At 34.7% G+C, this 19,325-nt stretch overlaps 2 pseudogenes; one reads left to right on the top strand and one right to left on the bottom strand.

Annotated features, from left to right (window-relative positions):
• Positions 1 to 702: 702 nt before the first annotated feature.
• Positions 703 to 2,624, bottom strand: LOC143683088 (cytoskeleton-associated protein 2 pseudogene; annotated as a pseudogene).
• A 14,415-nt stretch (positions 2,625 to 17,039) lies between these two features.
• On the top strand, positions 17,040 to 18,924 carry LOC143683090 (omega-amidase NIT2 pseudogene; annotated as a pseudogene).
• The last annotated feature ends 401 nt before the right edge of the window (positions 18,925 to 19,325 follow it).

Consider the following 19,325-nt stretch of genomic DNA (forward strand, 5'->3'; position numbering starts at 1 on the left):
TGGAAATTATTCCTGGTACTCTGCTAGATATGCTGCATTTGGAATTTTACTAAATCTTTTTTTAAAAACAGGTATCTTAATTTATTGGATGCATATTAAGTACACAGCTAAAAAGGGATAAAAGCACCACTCTCCCAAACAAGAGACAATAAATAGAATAAAGATGGCTGCAATTACACAAATGGAATGATCATAATATGAAATATGCGATCTTCGATAACAGTCATTTGTTTTAGAACTAATCTTTGCAATGAAAAATCAGTTAGTTGAAACCATGGAGGCAGTAGATTATGTATGTCATTTAAGTATTACTTCAGGGCTTTAAACTACAATTTTCTTGGTGGTATTTATGTGTGAGAGGAAAAGAAATGTTTACTGGAGATAGCGGTCAGATTTCAGGGCACATGATGTAGCAGTAAAGTTTTAATATCATACAGAAAAACAAGTTCATTAGTTATTTTAGAAATGCCACCTAAACTAGAACGATACTTGTTAATAATATATTCCATCCTTAACTCTTTTCTAAGTCTATAAACTACATCAAAGGAAGCTATGGAAGTTAAAATTTTAACTAAGAAAGGAACTCAGACTAGCTTTAAATTTTCTAATATCCACTGAGTTTACCACAAAATACCTTCCTGTATAGAAATACAAATTGTAAGCTATAACATCTCATTTTCTGATGATGCAGCATTACTGCATTTATATTAAAACTCCATTCCTTAGAAGAGCTTTAGTTCTCTTGGGCTGTCTCACTCTCGGAATCCATACACAGAGCTTGGCATTAGGACAGGATACAAAAATATCTGTTTCATTTTCCAATTTTTTAAAAACTGTTCCGATGAAGACACACAAGGTTAATGGTCTTTTAACACATCTGGCAATTTGAAATTGTTCTCTTGAAGAAGCCGAGAATATCTCACTGGTGTTAGAAACTTCAGCTCTTTAAATGTACAATTTGATCATCAAACTGCATCTTCTTTTTTACACTTTGCAAGTACGGCATGGTAGAGATATCTAATAAAGCAGCTCGCTCTGGCATCTTTATCGGGGTTTTTAGCATCAGTGATGGGCTCTTTTGTTTTGTCCTCTTGTTCTTTTTCATAATCTCGAAATATCGAATTTCTATGTTGTTTATTTTCTATGTTGGTATTTCCTATTGTCCTGGCTCCAGGTTAATACCTGTATTTTCAGTGTTGACTTCTTGGATTCGTTCCATGGCTGCATAAGCCTCAGTATTTTCTCTAAAATTAACTTCTTCTTGACTTTTCCGTGTTAGAATATCTACAATTGCATGTCGCATCTCTTCCATAGGCTGAGCCCCTGCCAGAATGGCTTTCTCATAGATTGTGATAATAGTTTCAATAGGACTTGTGATTGATTCAAGATGTGCAAGACATATCCGACATTTAACAAGCTTTTTCACATCTGGAATTTTTAACTAGATCATTCAATGTGGCCAGGATTTCTTCTTTTGAGCATCTCTCAATAATTAGGTTAAGGCATTCACAAATGTCTTGTTTACTTTTTCAGTAAATAGTCTCTGTTCATCTGCTTCTGCCATGGTTGTCCAGAAAGACCCAACTGGTTTTTCATTTTATCCTTCAGGTTCTAGCTGGGTAAACAGAGAGCTAGGAGGCCTTTTCTGCACTTCTTTTGCTAGCATTCTCCTCAGTCAGATGGGTTTTTCTGTCTTCTGCAGTTTGTCTGGGTTGAGCTGATCTATGAAAGGTTACTTTGGCTGCAGTATATGTTCGCTGGTCAATGATTTTGAACTGTTCTCTCAGTTTGGTATTAGAAGATAAAGTAGACCTGGTTATAACTTCAGAAGTCAGGGTTCTTGACAATGTCTCATTTCTTTTTGTGTCTTGAGAAGAATTTATTTGGACCCTAGATAAATCTGCTTTTAATTGTAATGGTCCCCTTCCAGTAGGCCTTTCTGGATTGTAAGGTTGGCAGAAGTTTAATTTGGTGCCCTGTTTCACCTTGTCCTGGGTATTATCATGGTGACTTCGAATAGGAGGTTGCACAAGTTGCCTGTCCTGACATGTAGTGCTCATAAATTTCATGGTAGTTAGGTTCGAGGTTCTATTACTTTTCACTATTACACTGTTGGTATTTATAGGCTGAGACCTTGTGGCTTCAGAGATAGTAGCTGAAAGTTTCTTGGTTGCCAAAGAACTCACATCTTTGACTTGTAAAGATTTCCTAAATGAATTAACCTTAGACTGGACAATTTGGCCACAATACGATCCCAGCAGCACAGGTTTCTTAGGAATGACAGCAGCCTCTTGCTTAGATTTCTTTGCAGTCATTTGTTTTTGTTTTTACTTTTCTTTTTTTTTTTTAAGTGAAATGCCTGGGTAATTGTCATACATTGATTTGGGGGATCATCTTTAATCTGTAACAACTGAATAGTTTGATTATTATCCTCAAAATTATATGTATCAACTGCTATAGTTGAATTGGTTGTTTCATTAGAAAATTTTAAAGGAATATAATTTTCCTCCATCCTTATGTTATTTTTGCTCTCTGTAGATCTATTGGTATTTCCTTTATCAGCCATTTTCTGTTTTAAGTTTCGGAACTTTTGTCTCTTCTTGGACCTGGTATTCAGTTGTCATCTTTCTCCAGTTTCCACAATCTTATTAAATCTTAATCTGTCTTGTCAGTGCCATATTCTCTCTGCTGGTGGATACAACCCACCACTGCCTAATGAATTATCTTGAGACTCCACTTGGTAGTAATCTTGTTTTATATATACCGATCTCACACACCTCCAGGGTTTTGGTTTACATAATCTCTTCATTCAACAATTCTACTCCTATAGAATTCTACTTGGCAAAACGCTGCATTCCCCCTTTTTGGCTTTGACTTCCACTAGGAGTTTTTGGAACGGCCCAAGTGCAAGGGCCCTTCTCTCCGTGAGATCCTGGGATACTTCCTTTTAAAGGGACCCAAATTGCACTAACTAGTGCCTCTTATTCCACATATCACATCTTAACTTCCCCACTAAATTGTGAGTCATTAGATAATTGAGACAAAAGCCTTGTATGCCATTTTGCCAAGCACAATGCTGGCATTAAATGGCAATCAATATGTAAATGTTAGATTAGCAAACCCTTCAAACCAACGTGTCTTTAAGAATCACTTTTCTCCAGGCAAATTTTGACTTCCCTAAAGGGGTTTATTAGAATATTTCCTAGGGGGCAGAGGAATTTTTTTATATGGTCATTAAATATGTCCAGAACTATTCCCTTTTTTAAAACAGTGCATATATTTTCTAGTTAAGAGTAATACAAGAGTGAGTATTTGAAAGTACACAGTCCTAAATCTTGAAAATGGGTTTGACAGTAGTATTTAGATGGCAGTGTTGCTTTCGCATGCTAATTTCTCAGATGATACATTTTTCTCTTATTAATTAGAGTGGTATTTTCTGTCTAAGAACAGTTTTGTTTTTTAATTCCAGAAATAATCTCATTTTTAAAAAATTACAGATTCAGGAATAAATCATTGTCAGAAAAATGGTTATGAGAATATTATCAACACATTTAATTTTACGTTTATCTCAAAGAAGCAATGATAGTCTCCAAACTCAAAGAATTCTTTGCAGGAATGAAGTACACTTTTTAAAGACCTTTTAAGTGGTCTAATGATAAGGACATGGAGTTAGAGTGAAGAATTATAAATCTCATCATTGGCTTTTTACTGCAACCAATCTTTTCTTCTCTTAGCTATTATTAATTTTTTGTAACTTCAAACAATTGCCCTTTGAGGTAGAATTTTCACCAATCCATAGCATAAAAATGATAGTGTCATGATTTTATTGATGATTTTTAGGAAAAAAGTGTGACTAATATGTCTACATTTTTATCCTTGAGTATTACAATATTCAAATGGTCCTGTGGATTTTTAGAACTGTGGATTTTTAGAAATGTTTGACAGCTTATTGGTTGTTTCATTTGACATTTTTAGGTACTAAGAAGAAAATGTTTTCTTGTAAAAATATTCTGTGAATATTTTCTAATTATCTTACTAATTAAATTTAATTGATTGCTATTCACTTATTATATAATTAAATTAAAATATAATTGAGACTATATTTTCTTGTACTAGAAAGAAGCATAAGGCCACTAATAGAATATACTAATACAAGGAAGTTTGAACCAATAGTGATGTCATTATTAAAATGGAAAATTGAGAAGGGCTTTCTATTTGGGGGGATAAGTTGATGATAAGTTTGTAGTAAGACAAATTGAATGCTTTATATTTTACTAAGGAATGCAATTGCTAATGATTTGTAGGCGATATTTAGAAATTTTGTACAATTTGCTTACTTGCCATGGCTATAGAAAGAGTTTATTTTAGAAAAAGTACTATAGAAGGATGATGATTATCATTCTGTATCTCAGTGATTGAAATTACTGTTTGTAATCTCTATTTATTGTCTCTTTACATTAGTAATCACTGTGAAGCAATGGAATTATTGATTAGTTCATTAACCTTGCACTTCATTGCTTTTTGAGGAAAACACTGGATACTTGCATTTAATTTTGTTAGATTTTACTTATTTCAGATTAGAGCCTTTCTCTTATTTCTTCTTTCCTCTGTACATCATCTCCAGTTACCATTTATTTATTTGAAGCCAGATGTATTTATACAGGTTGTCTTTCTTGGATTCCTATCCATGTTAAAATTTCACTTAACGTCTCATTTATTAGTACATCATTCAAAGAAAAACCTAATTCATTTCAAAGGGTATTACTTTTTAATTTCTAGGAATGTTTTTAAAAGGCAGGATTAATTCAAATATGCTGAATGCTCCCAGGAAAAAAATCATAGTGAGAAATTAATCTATGGAATTTCACTAGAGATATACATAATCCATATTAATGCTAGTATTTTGGAAACATTCTCATATTTCTAGAGTTTATGGTTACTTTAGACTTGGTAGACCACTTTGTTTAAGTAATTTTTAAGGTTTTGTTTTTGTGAAAGGAGTATGGGGAGGAGAAAAGGAAAGGAAACCTCTGAAACAAAATTGTTGTTGAGTTGATTAGTTTTAAAACAGCTGAAAAGAGTTCTACTAACTAGGTTGTTAAATACGATGTTGGAACAGTTTTATACACATTAAAATAGAAGATAGCATAATAAAATGAAAAGAGCATAAATTTAGAATTCAACAAACCTGAGAATAAATTACAGCTTTGCCTCTTCTGTTTAACCCCATTGGTAATATTATGTAATTATGAAACTTTTACCAGTTGAACACAGAACAACCCCTGAATTTGGTTTCCTCATCTATGTGAAATAGGAATAATGATGATTTCCTTATAGACTTATTTTACAGCTGAGAGATCATGCATACATTTGAAGGGTCTACATTTGAAAGAGTGCTTGTTGTTCAATTAAAAGTTATTATATTATATTGCTATTATCAAGAATCAGTGAAGAGTCACATTACTGAACGTTCTTTTCCCTATTAATTTCACCATTTCCCTATGATAAGTACATATTCTATCCTGAGCATGTTAATGTGGTTTCTTTCTGAAATTATGTTATTGAAGGGTGAGTATTGTTGTATTAATAGGACAAAGGCTCTTTTATAGTTAATATTCAATTCTATCTAATTATCAGAATAGTGTTACATCTTTTTAAGCTATGCAAATATTGGTTAATGATGATAATCTAATATTAGGAAGTCATATAAAATAGAAATAGCCTTGACTTTTTCTTATCATGTAACTTTGAACAACTCACTCCCCAGCACACACATATTTGCATTTCATTTTTGCTTTGGAAGATTTCTATTTCTGCTTTCATCTGTAATTCTGTAATGCATTGCTTTAAGCCACTGATCTCTTTTTTGGTGAATTTTGAATATAATGAAATGCAATAGTAAAAATATAATACATATTGAACAAATATTAAATATATAAAATATAAAATATTTTTAAATAGGTAAACACTAATAGGCAGGAGACATGAAAATAGTTTATAGTTAGAGAAACTCTTCTCGTTAATTAACTAGTAGAAGAGAGAATGAGAACTGAAAGAGAAAAACTGCCAGCCAAAAATATTCTTTATCTGACAAAACCGCCCTTCAAAAAATAAGGAGGAGTTTAAAATATTCACTGAAAGATTTTATCAAAAAAATACATGCCCTACAAGAATTATTAAAGAGAGTTCTATAGATTGAAAGGAAAAGATAAGAGAGAGTGGCTTTGAGTGTGAAGAAATGCAGCGAGTGTAATTAAAAGAGTAAATTAAAAACCCAATAATACTGTAACCTCAATGTATAACTCTACTCGTTAATTTCTATAGTCAGAATACAATTGAACAAGAAAAGGCATAATTCCAGAAAAAAATGGACATGCAAAACATATAGTGGTAAGGTGGGACCAAACAACATAAAGAAGAGAAACAGAGGGTCATGGGAGCAGCCAACATGTGTACTATTGAAGTTAGTTTGGTACCTTTTCTAATTAGTAGACTGTAGATGTAGGTTGTGTCATGTAAACCCCATGGTAGCCACAAATAAAATATTTTGAAATTATAGACAAACAGAAATGAGGAAGGGATCAGATAAAGAAAAGGAGGTTGTAATAAAGGAAAAAAGAGACAAAACAAAGATATGACATATAAAAACCAAAGGACAAAACGACTGAATAAATACTGCCTTCATGGTAATAACAATGAATATTAATAAATTCAGCTCCCAAACCAGAAGGCACAGAGTGGCAGAATGAATAAAAAGCATAACCTAACTATATGTTCTTTTCAAGAGACTCACCTTAGACTCAAAGACACAAATAGGTGGAATGTGAATGGCCTGAAAAAGATACTCCATGCAATCATAATGAAAAAAGAGCTTGGGTAGCTATATTAATATAGAACAAAATAGACTCTAAGTTAAAAGCTGTTAAAGAGACAAAGAGTGACACTGTATATTAATAAAAGGGACAATCCACCAAGAAGAAATAACAATCATAAATACATATGCACCTAACCATAGTGCCCCAAAATACATGAGGCAAGAACTAGCCTAACTGAAAAGAGGAAATAAGCATCTCTATAATAATAGTCGGGGACTTCCATACACTACTCTCATCAACAGCTGAAACATCTATACAGAAGATTAATAAGAAAACAGAGAACTTAATTAATATGACAAATGAACCAAACCTAATAAACGTATATGGAATACTAAACCCCCAAAACAACAGGATGTACATTCTTCTCAAATGCACGTGGGTCACTCTCCGGGCTAGACCACATATTGGTTTATAAATTAATTTTTAAGATATTGAAATTATGCAAAACATCACTCTGAATGTACTGGAATTAAGTTTGAAATCAGTAACAGGCAGAGACAGCAAAATTCATAACTGCACAGAAGTTAAATAACACACTCTTTAACAATCAGTGGATAAAAGAAGAAATTGTAAGGTAAATCAGAGGGATAACATTACTACTGACCCCACAGAAATAAAAATAATAAGATTAGGAAACTATGAAAAACTGCATGCCAAAAAATTAGACAACCTAGATGAAATGGACAAATTCCTAGAAACATATGAACAGCTTACAACTATAAAAGAAACAGAAGGCTCCAAGAGACGAATTTACAAATAAAAAGATTGAATCAGTCATCAAAAACCTCCCCACAAAGAAAAGCCCAGGACCAGATGGTTTCATAGGTGAATTCTGCCAGTCATTCCCCCAATAATTCATACCAGTTCTCAAATTCTTGCAAAAAATTGAAGAAGAGGGAATACTACCTAATTCATTCTATGAGGCCAACATCACCCCTTAGTTCCAAAGCCAGATAGAAATAATACAAGAAAAGATAACTGCAGACAGTTTTTATTATGAATATAGATAAAAATACCCTCAAAAAAACGATTGCAGATAAAATCCAACAACACGTTAAAATAATTATATAACATGATCAGGTGGGTTTTATCCCAGGTGTTCAAGGGTAGTTCCATTTAAGAAAAATAATTAATGTAATCACATGGTCATCTCCATTGAAGCAAAAAAGGCATTTGACAAAATCCAGCATCATTTCTTGATTAAAACACTTGAAAAATAAATAAAAAGGGCCGGGCCATGGTGGCTCAGCAGGCAGAGTTCTCACCTGCCATGCCAGAGAACGGGTTCGATTCCTGGTGCCTGCCCATGTAAAAACAAACAAAGAAATAAATAAATGGAAACTTCCTTAACATGATAAAGGGCATATATGAATAATGCATAGCTAACATCATACTCAATAGTGAAAGACTAAATGCTTTCCCTCTAAGATACAGAACAAGATAAGTATGCCTACTATCACCACTGCTATTCAACAGTATACTGGAAGTTCTAGTTGGTTAGGCAATAAAAAGACATAAAAGGCATGCAAATTAGAGAGGAAGAAGTAAAACTTTCACTGTTTGCAGATGACATGACCTTATACATAGAAAGTCCCCAAAATTTTACAACAAAGCTACTAGAGCTAGTGAACAAGTTTAACAAAGTAGCAGTGTACAAGCTCAACATGCAAAAATCAGTATACACTAGTGATAAGCAACCTGGGAAATTCCATTTATGAAAGCAACTAAAAAAATCAAATATCTAGGAATAAATTTACCAAGGATGTAAAAGACTTGTACACACAAAACCACAAAACATTGCTAAAAGAAATCAAAGACGTAATTTAATGGGAAGACATTGTCTGCATTCATGAATTGAAAGATTAAATATCATAAAGATGTCAATTCTACCCAAAATGGTTTAGAGATTCAGTGCAATCCTAATAAAAATTCCAATGGCCTTCTTTGCAGAAAAGGAAAAGCCAATTATCAAATATATTTGGAAGAGCAGGGGACCCTGAATAGCCAAAAATATCTTGAAAAAGAAGTTGGAGGACTCACATTTTTTACTTTAAAACATACTGCAAAGCTACAGTGATCAAAGCAGTATGGTACTGACACAAAAATAGACAGATTGACCAATGGAATTAATTTGAGAGTTCAGAAATAAACTCTCCCTTCTATGGCCAATTGAATTTTGACAAGGTTGCCAAGTTTGCTCAATTGAGAAAGAATAGTCTCTCCAACAAATGGTGCTGGGAGAACTGAATGTCTATATATGAATGAATGAAAGATAAACCCTATCTCATATCATATACATAAATTAACTCAAAATAGGTCAAAAACCTAAATATAATCAACAGGACTATAGAACTAGAATAAAATGTAGGGATGCATCTTCAGGATCTTGGTTGTTAGATTTTACACCCAAAGCACAAACATAAGAAAAAAACTAGATAAATAGAAAAATCTTTTGTGCATCAAAAATTTTTATCAAGAAGGTGAAAAGACAACTTATTCAATAGGAGAAAATATTTGGGAACAAATATCTGATAAGGTTTCATATTCAGAATAGTAAAAGAAATCTTGTAATTCAACACCAAAAAAGCAAAACCCAATTTAAAAATGGACTGTTGTTGAATAGAAATGCCTACAAAGCAGATACACTAATGGCCTAAAGGCACTTGAAAAAAATGCCTTAACCTCACCATTGCATTAGGAATATCATTTCACACCCACTGGAACGGCTATTTTAAAACTTACAAGTATTGGAAAGGATGTGGAGAAATAGGAATACTCATTGCTGGTGGCAATGCAAAATGGTGCAGCTAAAAGTTCGGCAGTTCCTCATTAAGCTAAGTATAGATTAACCATATCACCCAGCAATCCTGCTACTAGGCATATGCCCCAAAGAATTGAAAGCAGGGACTTGAACAGTTGCATACTGATGTTCATAGTGGCATTATTCACTATTGCCAAAAGATGGAAGCAACCCAAGTGCCCATCAACCAATGAATTGTTAAGCAAATGTAGCATGTACATACTTTGGAATGTTATTCAGACATAAAAAGGAAGGAGGTCCTGATGCATTTCACAATGTGGATAGAACCTTGAGAACATTATGATGAATGAAATAAGCCATACACAAAAGTATATATTGTGTTTGATGTCAGTCATATGAACTAATTAATACGTGCACAACCATAGAGTTAGAATCTAGAAGATAAGCTTCCAGGGGATAGAGGAGTATTAAAGAATGGGGAGTTGACTCTTAGTTTGTACAAAATTTCTATTTAGGTTGATTGTAAAGGTTTGAAAATGGATGATGGTGATGGTAGCACACTACTGTAAGTGTAATTAACATCACTGAATTATACAGGTGAACATGGTTAAAGGGGGAAACTTTTGGTCATATATGTTACATAAAGCATAAAAGAGTGAACCCTATTGTAAACAATGGACTACAGTTTATAGCACCATGTAAGCATGTTTTTTAATGAATTGTAAAAAATATCCGATACTAATGCAAGTTATTAATAATAGGGTGGTATATTGGAAAAAAAACAGACCCAACAGAAGATAGTTAATAGTAGTATTTTAATAAATTTTCATCAATTGTAGCAAAGGTGACTACTGTTAAAAAATTAGTACGTTTGCAAATATGTATCAGCTGTAACAAATATTCCACACCAAAGCAAGGTATTGGTGGATGGGGTGCTGAATGCAAATGCTGTATTTTATGTGATTACTCTTTAAACACACAACTTCTCTAATAAAGAAAATAAATTTAAAAAAACCCTAATCAACAGTTGTTGCAATTTCTGTAGAAAAGATGATTCCTATTCTGAGTGTTAATTCTCAGAAGATACCGTAAGTGGGGACAAAATATTTTAAGGGTATGGGTAGGTTGGGAAATACTCAGTTCTGGAGAACTTTCACTTTGGAGGACATTTCTTTTTTCATGTCTCCTCATCATGGGAAAGCCTATATTGCCAAAATAACATAGGGAATCCTGCAGAGACCCCTAGCCATCCCAATGGTTTCTCTTATTTTTTGGAGCTACTGCAAATTTGGACTCTGAAGATATTGAAGCTCTTAGGAACTCCCTACAACACTCATTTTTAGCCATTCAAGCGTGTATTTGATTTTTGTTACAATTTAACTCTCAAAACCAAAATGAAAATGATGTGTTTTGAAGTTAATGTCTGAAAGATGTTTAATGCCAGCACTAAAATAAATGCTTAAACATCAAAACACAAATTATCTGCATTAAAACAAAACAAAGCAAAACATGACTGTTGTGTCTTTGAACAGAGACCTTTTAATGAGATTCTGGGTTTTTTTTTTTGTTTTTTAGTAAAGTTTGTTTTTTTTCCACAGAAACCGCTGGCTCATTGACAGCCAAAACACCTTTGCAGCAGTGTGAATGGGCTTTCAGTGACTGTCAACAATGACTGGAGGAAACGATCCATGCATTTGACTTTTTGCATACTGAAATTACTTGAATACATATTATCTTTCAATGCAACAGATTTTGGAATGGAAGGCAAATGAAAAAAATCCCATGTCTTTATTGTTTATCTATTAAGCTCTCTTCTTTTCTCTCTGCTCTTCTCCAGTCAAGAATTAGAGTTATCAGGAAAACAGGCAACAATCAGCAATAACTCACTGCATGAGGCATTCCTTCATGTATGTAGCACTTTTTGGAAATACGAAGCAGTTTAGCTATAAAAAGTCCTAAGGCATTCTCTTCCTTCCTTCCTTGGCTGTTCAACAATGCCAGTGCCAGAGGCATGGGGAATCTCCATGGCCCCAGCAGCTTCTCATTCTCAACATCTGAATATTTGTACTCAGGAGAAGAGGTGGATTGAGGGCTAGAATGAAGGCGTTTGTTGTCAGGAGAGTTCTGAATTGGAGCAAAATTAGTCACTCTTCCAACTGTCACAAGAATAATTGTTATGTGATGGCAATTTACTGTAAACTACTGTATTCTGCTGTCAATAACTGAAACAGCATTCAGCTGGGAAATGAATAATTTTCACTTAAGTTGTGTTGCTGGCAAAGTAAACTTTTCAGAGAGACGTGCCATATAGAAAATGAAGATCAAATACCAGAATCAGTGTAAAAATCTCACAGTGAAAACAGCTGAGCAGAATCTTCAGAAATGACTTGATTAAGATATATCATGGAATTAGATGAATTAAAGAGACAAGGGTTTACCCAAATAATATTATACACGTTTTGAAGGAAAAATAAACTTATTTTCATTTATCTCAATTATGGATAATAGGGGAATATACATATGTGCATCAATCAGTAAATGGCTGCATTGCCCAATCTCTTTACGAAAGGACATGCTACTATTTGTGCTCTGAGAAGCGATTCTTTATGTAAGGCACCAGTTGGTCTGGAGGAGCAAAATTTAAAAGCTAAGAAAAATGAGTCTGACACCGTGACATTCTATCAGCTAAACACAGGATACATTTTACCAGAGGAAGCATATAGATATTAAGAGAATTGCTTAAGCTGGCATTGAAGCGTACATTCACGTCATTTATCTTCTCAAGTTGAGCCAAGATCCAATAAACTAAGTGAAATTACAATTGAATATGAACTGAATTATGTATAATAAATAAGATCATGTTTCACTAAACATGTGCTCTACCACTGAGCTATAAGATACAGGGTATTCCGCTAAAAAAAAATCATTCTTCAAGATCTAAACATTAAGAAAAGACTCTTTACTGGTAAGTGACACATGCTAATGTGGGTAGCAGTAAAGAAAGAAACCAATCCAGAAGTTTTCTAATTTGTTGAAGTCACATAGTTTAAACACTTTTAAAAATAGAAACTTGGCCAAGCATTGACATTATTTGGTTGTCTTTTTGATGTGGAGTTTAGCTCCTCTTGGAAATAATTGCATCAATATAGGGTGAATTTAAATATGTAGTCTGAAAAGGGGATTAAAAAGGGGGGAAATAGACTTAGTAATACTTTCTTTTATTTTTGAATAGGAAATACGAAAGAAATCATAACTGTCACTAAAGTACCTATAGGTAATACCTTTCTTGGTTGATATGTCCGTGAACCTCACATGTTTTCAAGGAATCCTAAGGTTAAATGGGGAGAATTTATGATAACTTAGCATGCAAACCAGTTCCATAAAAGTTTCTCTGTTTCTGTTTTTCTTTTTTCTTCCCCAACAGAAAGAAAACTTTCTTGAAAATAAAATAAATACAATTGAGCAATAACCAAAAGCTCATGACAATTAACTTTTAGTTTATGACCTTTAAGATGTTAAAGAAAATTTTAAAGGAACTCTATTTAGGGTAGAGCGATTCTGTTATCTTGTCAGGAAGGAAATGGCTGCTTGGTCTCCACCTTCTATGGTGAGTAGCAAAGGAGATAGCGTAACTGGAAGTTCTGTGGGTCTGTAAAATACTACATAGAGATATGACTTGTTAAATAGCCAGGCGATCCATATGGTGTGTTTTCCTTTACGGTGAAGCTAGTCCCCATGCATTTCATTTATTTTCCTCTTTCCCCTGTCTTAACCTTAACTGGATTAAAGAAATTTACAAAGATGCCTGATACTAAGAAATTACAATTTCTTTATATTTTTGTGATACATGTTAAGAAGCCACTAATTGAAGGTCATATGAAACGTGAATGCAGGTATAGCTTCCTTCTAGTCCTTCCCCTGGGCCCTCAATTATCTGATCCTAAAACCACCTTACACATTCATTCCACAAAACCTTTCTTCAGCATCTACTGTGTGTGAGATGTGCTGCTTGGTGCAAAGGGACTGAAGAATGAACCAAGAAAAAAAAATCCCTGCTATCAGGTTGCTTATATTCTGTTGAACAAGTGCATATCATTATACCTTTTAGAAAGTATTGATTCTTTCTTGGATAAAAATTCTCAGTTTTTCATAGCCTTTCCCTTTTCTGCTTCTTTCCCTAAGATGATAACCCAGTATTTAAGTATAAGATGTGTGCTCTATGGCCTTATGGCAGAGGTGAAGATTCAGGGTCTTTTGTGTTTTGACTCCTGGGCTTTGGGGAAATGTTACTTGTCTATTTAGTGAGAGACAGGTAAGCAGTCAATTACATTACAGTGTTGCTAGCACTGTAAGAGAGACATGCCTACTACATTGCACAACTCCAAGGTCACCATTCACATATACCATGATGGGAATAATACTCGCTGGAGTTGTGCAGTGCACAACCTGTGCACCCAGATGTGGCAGCCCTGAAAACAGTACAAAGGAGGAGCATGTGATTCAGTCATAGGAGTCAGAAGAAGCAGCATATATTGTGAGTCTTAAAGAGCGAGCACGAATTGCCTGGACAAAGGTGGAGGAGGGTGTGCTTTTAATGAATAAGGCTCAGAAAGACAAAAGCCTAGAGGACAGAAAATATGATTCATGAAGGATTTAAAAGGAGTTCATTTCAGCTGGAGTATTTAGAGGAGAAGATAAGAGGTGTGGAGGGAGGAGACAAACATCATTTCATAAATAACCCTATAAACCATATTAAGAGGTCTGACCTAAGGGTACTTGGAATCACTGTAAGATTTTTAAGCTGGGGACATATAAAGGGCATATTGCATATTAGAGACATTGCATTTTGGAATTTACACATTAGATTTGCTTTTAAGTTGCTTTGAGCTGAATAGATGAGAGGAGCAGATTAGTGAGGAATCTGTGGCAACAGTCCAGTTTAAAGAGAAAGGGGCTGGGCCTGGTTTTACCTTTGGAAGTTAGCAATAAATATTTGAGAAATGATTGAGAGTACATTGTCAATTGGGTGTGGGAACTGGGAGAGAAGAGTAAGGGATAATATCCTCCTCAGCGATAAATCAATATATTAGGGAAAAGAGCCATTTTCTGAAATAGAAGGCAGGGATGAGGGAACTGGAAGGAAAGAGGAGCCCAGTCTTTGACGTACTGAGTTTTAGTTTCCTGAAAGTTATCTAAGTGGAGATAGTTAGGAAACTATTGTAGTACATAGCTCTGACATCCAAAAGAGCAATCTGGGAAAGGGAGATAGATTTGGGGAAAGAGGATTAATCTATGGATACTAACTATAACCATGGTACGGGAGGCATTTCCAAGAGAGAAGATAGCTGATTATGCCCTTTTGACTCAAATCATTATAATCATAATAATTTGATAAAGGCTACCCTAAAAACACAAAACCATGCAACATTTTTGTATAGTGGGTGCTATGGGTTCCTGGAAGTAGGAGAAATGGATGATAGTTATCTTGATTAAATACATAATCATAAGAAAAATATAGAGTTGAATCATGTGTTATAGACATTTTATAAATAGTATCATACTGTCCTTGTTACTCAGTGACTTGCTTTTTTCTCACTAATTTGGCACTTTGACACATAGGGATCTAACACATTTACTTAACTGCTTTATGGTATTCTTTGTGAAAACATAACCCTATTTACCTAGTCTCTTGTTAATGGACATTTAGATTATTCCCAATATATCACTTGCATTAAGGAGCTTTACTGAACATGCCTATGCATGGTTCCTTGTGCACCTGTGCAAAAGTTTGCCCAAAGGACATACTTAGAATTTGCTAAGTCAAAGCATTTGAACACCTTCAACTTATTGCATGTTTCCGTGATGTCCTCCTAAGTACTCTGACCAAATTATCTTTTTATCAACGTGATGAAATCCTTTCCACATTCTCTCCAACACTTGCATTGTAAAACTTTTACATTTTTGCTAGTCTAATGATTGTGAAATACTAAGTCATTATTGTTTTGACGTGAATGTTCTTGTTCATTTGTAAGTGTGAACATTTTTTCATTTGTTGATTGGCCACTTGGATAACTTAGTCTCTAAATTGTATGTGCTTTGTCCACTTATTGACTTGGTGGTTTGTAATTTTCTTATTGATTATATATATAAATATTCTTGCATTCCTTACTTATAAGACAAGTATGTTTTCTGTTCTGTATTTAGCTTTTTTATTTGTGGTGAATTTGATAAAGAAAACTAAAATTTTCTTTTATGTTAACGGTATTTTTAAATCCTGTTTTAAAAAAAAATTTCCATGCTACCAGATCAGAAATATATTCTCCTAAATTTTCTTCTAAATATTGTTGTTTTGCTTTTACATTTGAGCCTTTAGGTCATCTGGAATTTCTTTTTGTGGTGGAAGGGTAGAATTTTATACCATAGGAAAATCAAATTTTTGAATAATATTTAAATAATTAAGCCCTGTATTGAATAATCCATCTCCCTCCACTAATCTGCAACACCATTTCTTTCATATTGCAAGCTTCCTTACAGGCAGGCTTCTCCATTATGTTTCATCTTGTATTTGTCCATCCCTCTGCCAATACCATACTGTTTTAATTTCGGTTGCTTTATAATAAGTCTTTTTATTAGAAATAGGGCTTATTGATGTAAATTCTTATTGATATAAATTCTTCTTCCTCTTCCAGAACATATTGGTTATTCTTGACCTTTGGTTTTTTATGCCTTCAATGGTTAGCTTATCAAATGAAATCCTTACTGGAGATATACCGAAACTATAGATAAATGTGTATAGAACTTTATTATCTTTTACTAAAATCCATTTTGAATAAATAGGCATTCGGAAGGCAAGAAACATTCAAATTTACTAAACTGGGCTAACCATGTGGAGAGGGGCGGGTTCTTATTTTCCTTTGTGCCAATAGTATAGTAGCCAGCAGGGGCTGAATATGCTTCTTGATTAACTGACAGAAGGAATGCAGGAATTAATGCAGGCTTCCTTAAGATCGTGCTGGTAGTGAGGCTAAGCTCTATCTGTAATAATTCACTCATAGAGAACGAGGATAGTTTATTTTCTTAGTTCCTTTGTCCACATATGGTAGATCCTCATATTCCTGCTGACAAAAGCTATAAGATTTATTTTTTAAATTAAATTTATAAGAGGTATTTTCATTGCCTCTTAAAGAAACCTTTGCCATGGAGGGCATGTATCTTAGAAACAACTTGTGTATTCATACATTCAACATATTTTACTGAATGTCTTCTAGGTTTCAGGTTCTTTCCTAGGCACTGGCAGAATATAACGGCGAACAAAAGATTCAAAAATTTCTGCTCTCATTGGAGTGGGTAGAATTAAAAACACAATAAGTACCTAATTACATATGTTAGAAGTAAGATGTGCCATGGAAAATAAGAAGCGGGAGTGGTGGAGGGGTGAGTTGGTGGTAAGGGGTTTGCAATTTTATGTAGGATAAGTGTGGTCCTCATTGAGCAGGTGACAAAACTTGAAGGAGGTGATGGGACAAAACACAAGGATATCTGGGGGAAGAGTGTTTCAGGTAGAGAGAACAAACTACACAAAGAACGGATGCAGACCTTGGCTCATGTGTCTGAAAAATAACAAGAAGCCCAGGATGACTGAAGTGTAGTGATGGGAGAAGAGTGTAGAGAAGAGAGAATAGGGGACATGGTAAGAGCCTTTATAGGCTATCGCAAGGACTTTAGCTTTTGCCTTCAGCATTGCATAAACTTGCCTTCCCGTGAAAGCTGTTCCTGTAAGAACATTATTCTTCTACAGCATGTTTCATAGCCTTTTCCAACTAGATCATTATTTTTTGAAATGTCTATTCATGCATGCTAAGAGAAAGTTTTAAAATGCCATGTCACTACAAAGGCTTTAAGTTGACCTCTAAAATGTTCATAATTATTTTATATAGATACAAAGCCTATGGATTCTGGTATATTGTAAATATTTAAAATCAACAGTTGCATCACTCTCAACTGTAGTGGACTCTTAATACCTTAGCAATTTGTGAGTATCATCATCTCTTTAAATGATACATGAATAAGCTCTTTCTTAACAGTCAAACTTATACCTCAGCAATTTGTGTCGATCATCCATCCTTTAAATGATAGATGGACAAGATCTCCTTTAACAGTGGAAAACTTTACATGATTTCTTTATCACCTTGAATTGCAATGTCCTTGGTATCCTCTGTAGAATTTTACCTTGATGTATCTTTAATAGTCAATCATCTTACTGTATTTTGCTACATCAAAAATATATCTGGGGTGGGCAACGGTGGCTCAGTGGCAGAGTTCTTGCCTGCCATGCGGGAGACCTGGGTTCAATTCCCAGTGTCTGCCCATGCAAAAATAATAGTAATAATAAATATATATATATATATATACAAATGTAGTTCTGACTCGGAACATCAGCCTTGAGACCCACGCTCAGCAAGTGCCACTGCAGGTGCTTCCCAGCAGAACTATAGCCACTTTCAGTTTGGCCCTCATTTGCTTTCAAGTTCCTTCCATCAAATCAGATAATATCATTTGATCTTGTCCACGAGGTTCCTGAAGCAGGGAATCGAAAGAGTTGACAGATTCCCTCTGTCACAATGCTTTAATTCTCCATACAGCATGAAATACACAAAAAAAGTATGCCCCCCAAAAACTTCCTGGTGAATTCACCCAGATGCTTTCTGAAGTAGCAAATGTGTGCAGCATATCACCAGAGGCTCCACTCCCAGAGAGGATGCTGAGAAATTATTTAACGCCCATGCTGTGTTTGGGCCTGAAGGAAATTTACCGGTAAATTGCAGAAAGATGCATCTGTTTGACATTGATGTTACTGGGGAAATTAAAGTTCAAGAATCTCAGACATTGAATCCTGGTGATAGTTTGTCTACATTTGATACCCCTTACTGCAAAAGGGGTCTAGGCATTTGCTGCAACATCTGCTTTGCAGAGCTTGCACAAGCCTAAGCACAGAGAGGTTGCCAGCTCTTGGGGTATCTTGGATCAGCTGATTGTTGCTTTGGCAAGACCCAACTGTTGATAAGCAGATGTATGTGGTCACAACATCTCCTATCCCAGATGACCCAGCCTCCTCTGTTGCCTGGGGACAGAATCCCTGGGGTAAGACTCTAGCCAAAGCTGGCACTGAGGATGCAATCTTAGATTCAGACATAGACCTGAAAGAAGCTGGCTGAAATAAGCCAGCAAATTCCCATTTTTGGCAAGAAACGATCAGACCTCTATGCAGTGAAGATGAAAAAGCCCTAAGGTGCATATATCTGACATCTGATGGAACAGGAAGACAGAATTTTGCAATGTAATCAACTTGCTACTGATTTATTTGATGAAGTTTTTTTTTTCCAGCCATTTACCTTCTTGTGAGCTCTCAATTGAGATGGCGGAACATTAGCACGCTGAGGTTCTCTATGCCACATTAAATAGTTAAAAGGGTGCAGGTCACTTACAAAGACTCGGGTGGGGACTGAAGAACAGAGGAAAGGGTGCTGGCTCTAAAGCTTTTCGGTACCTTGGTTACCTCAGAGTTGCTGGTAAAAGTATCAGATCTTGGCATTTTGTTGGTTGATTCTTCGTGTCATGAACCTCTTACCCCACTTGCTGGTGTTGGAACCTATTATCTAGAAAGCATTGTCTGGTGCTACTCTTTTCCA

This window comes from Tamandua tetradactyla, chromosome 5 (assembly GCF_023851605.1).
Source record: "Tamandua tetradactyla isolate mTamTet1 chromosome 5, mTamTet1.pri, whole genome shotgun sequence".
In the NCBI taxonomy this organism is placed as follows: Eukaryota; Metazoa; Chordata; class Mammalia; order Pilosa; family Myrmecophagidae; genus Tamandua; species Tamandua tetradactyla.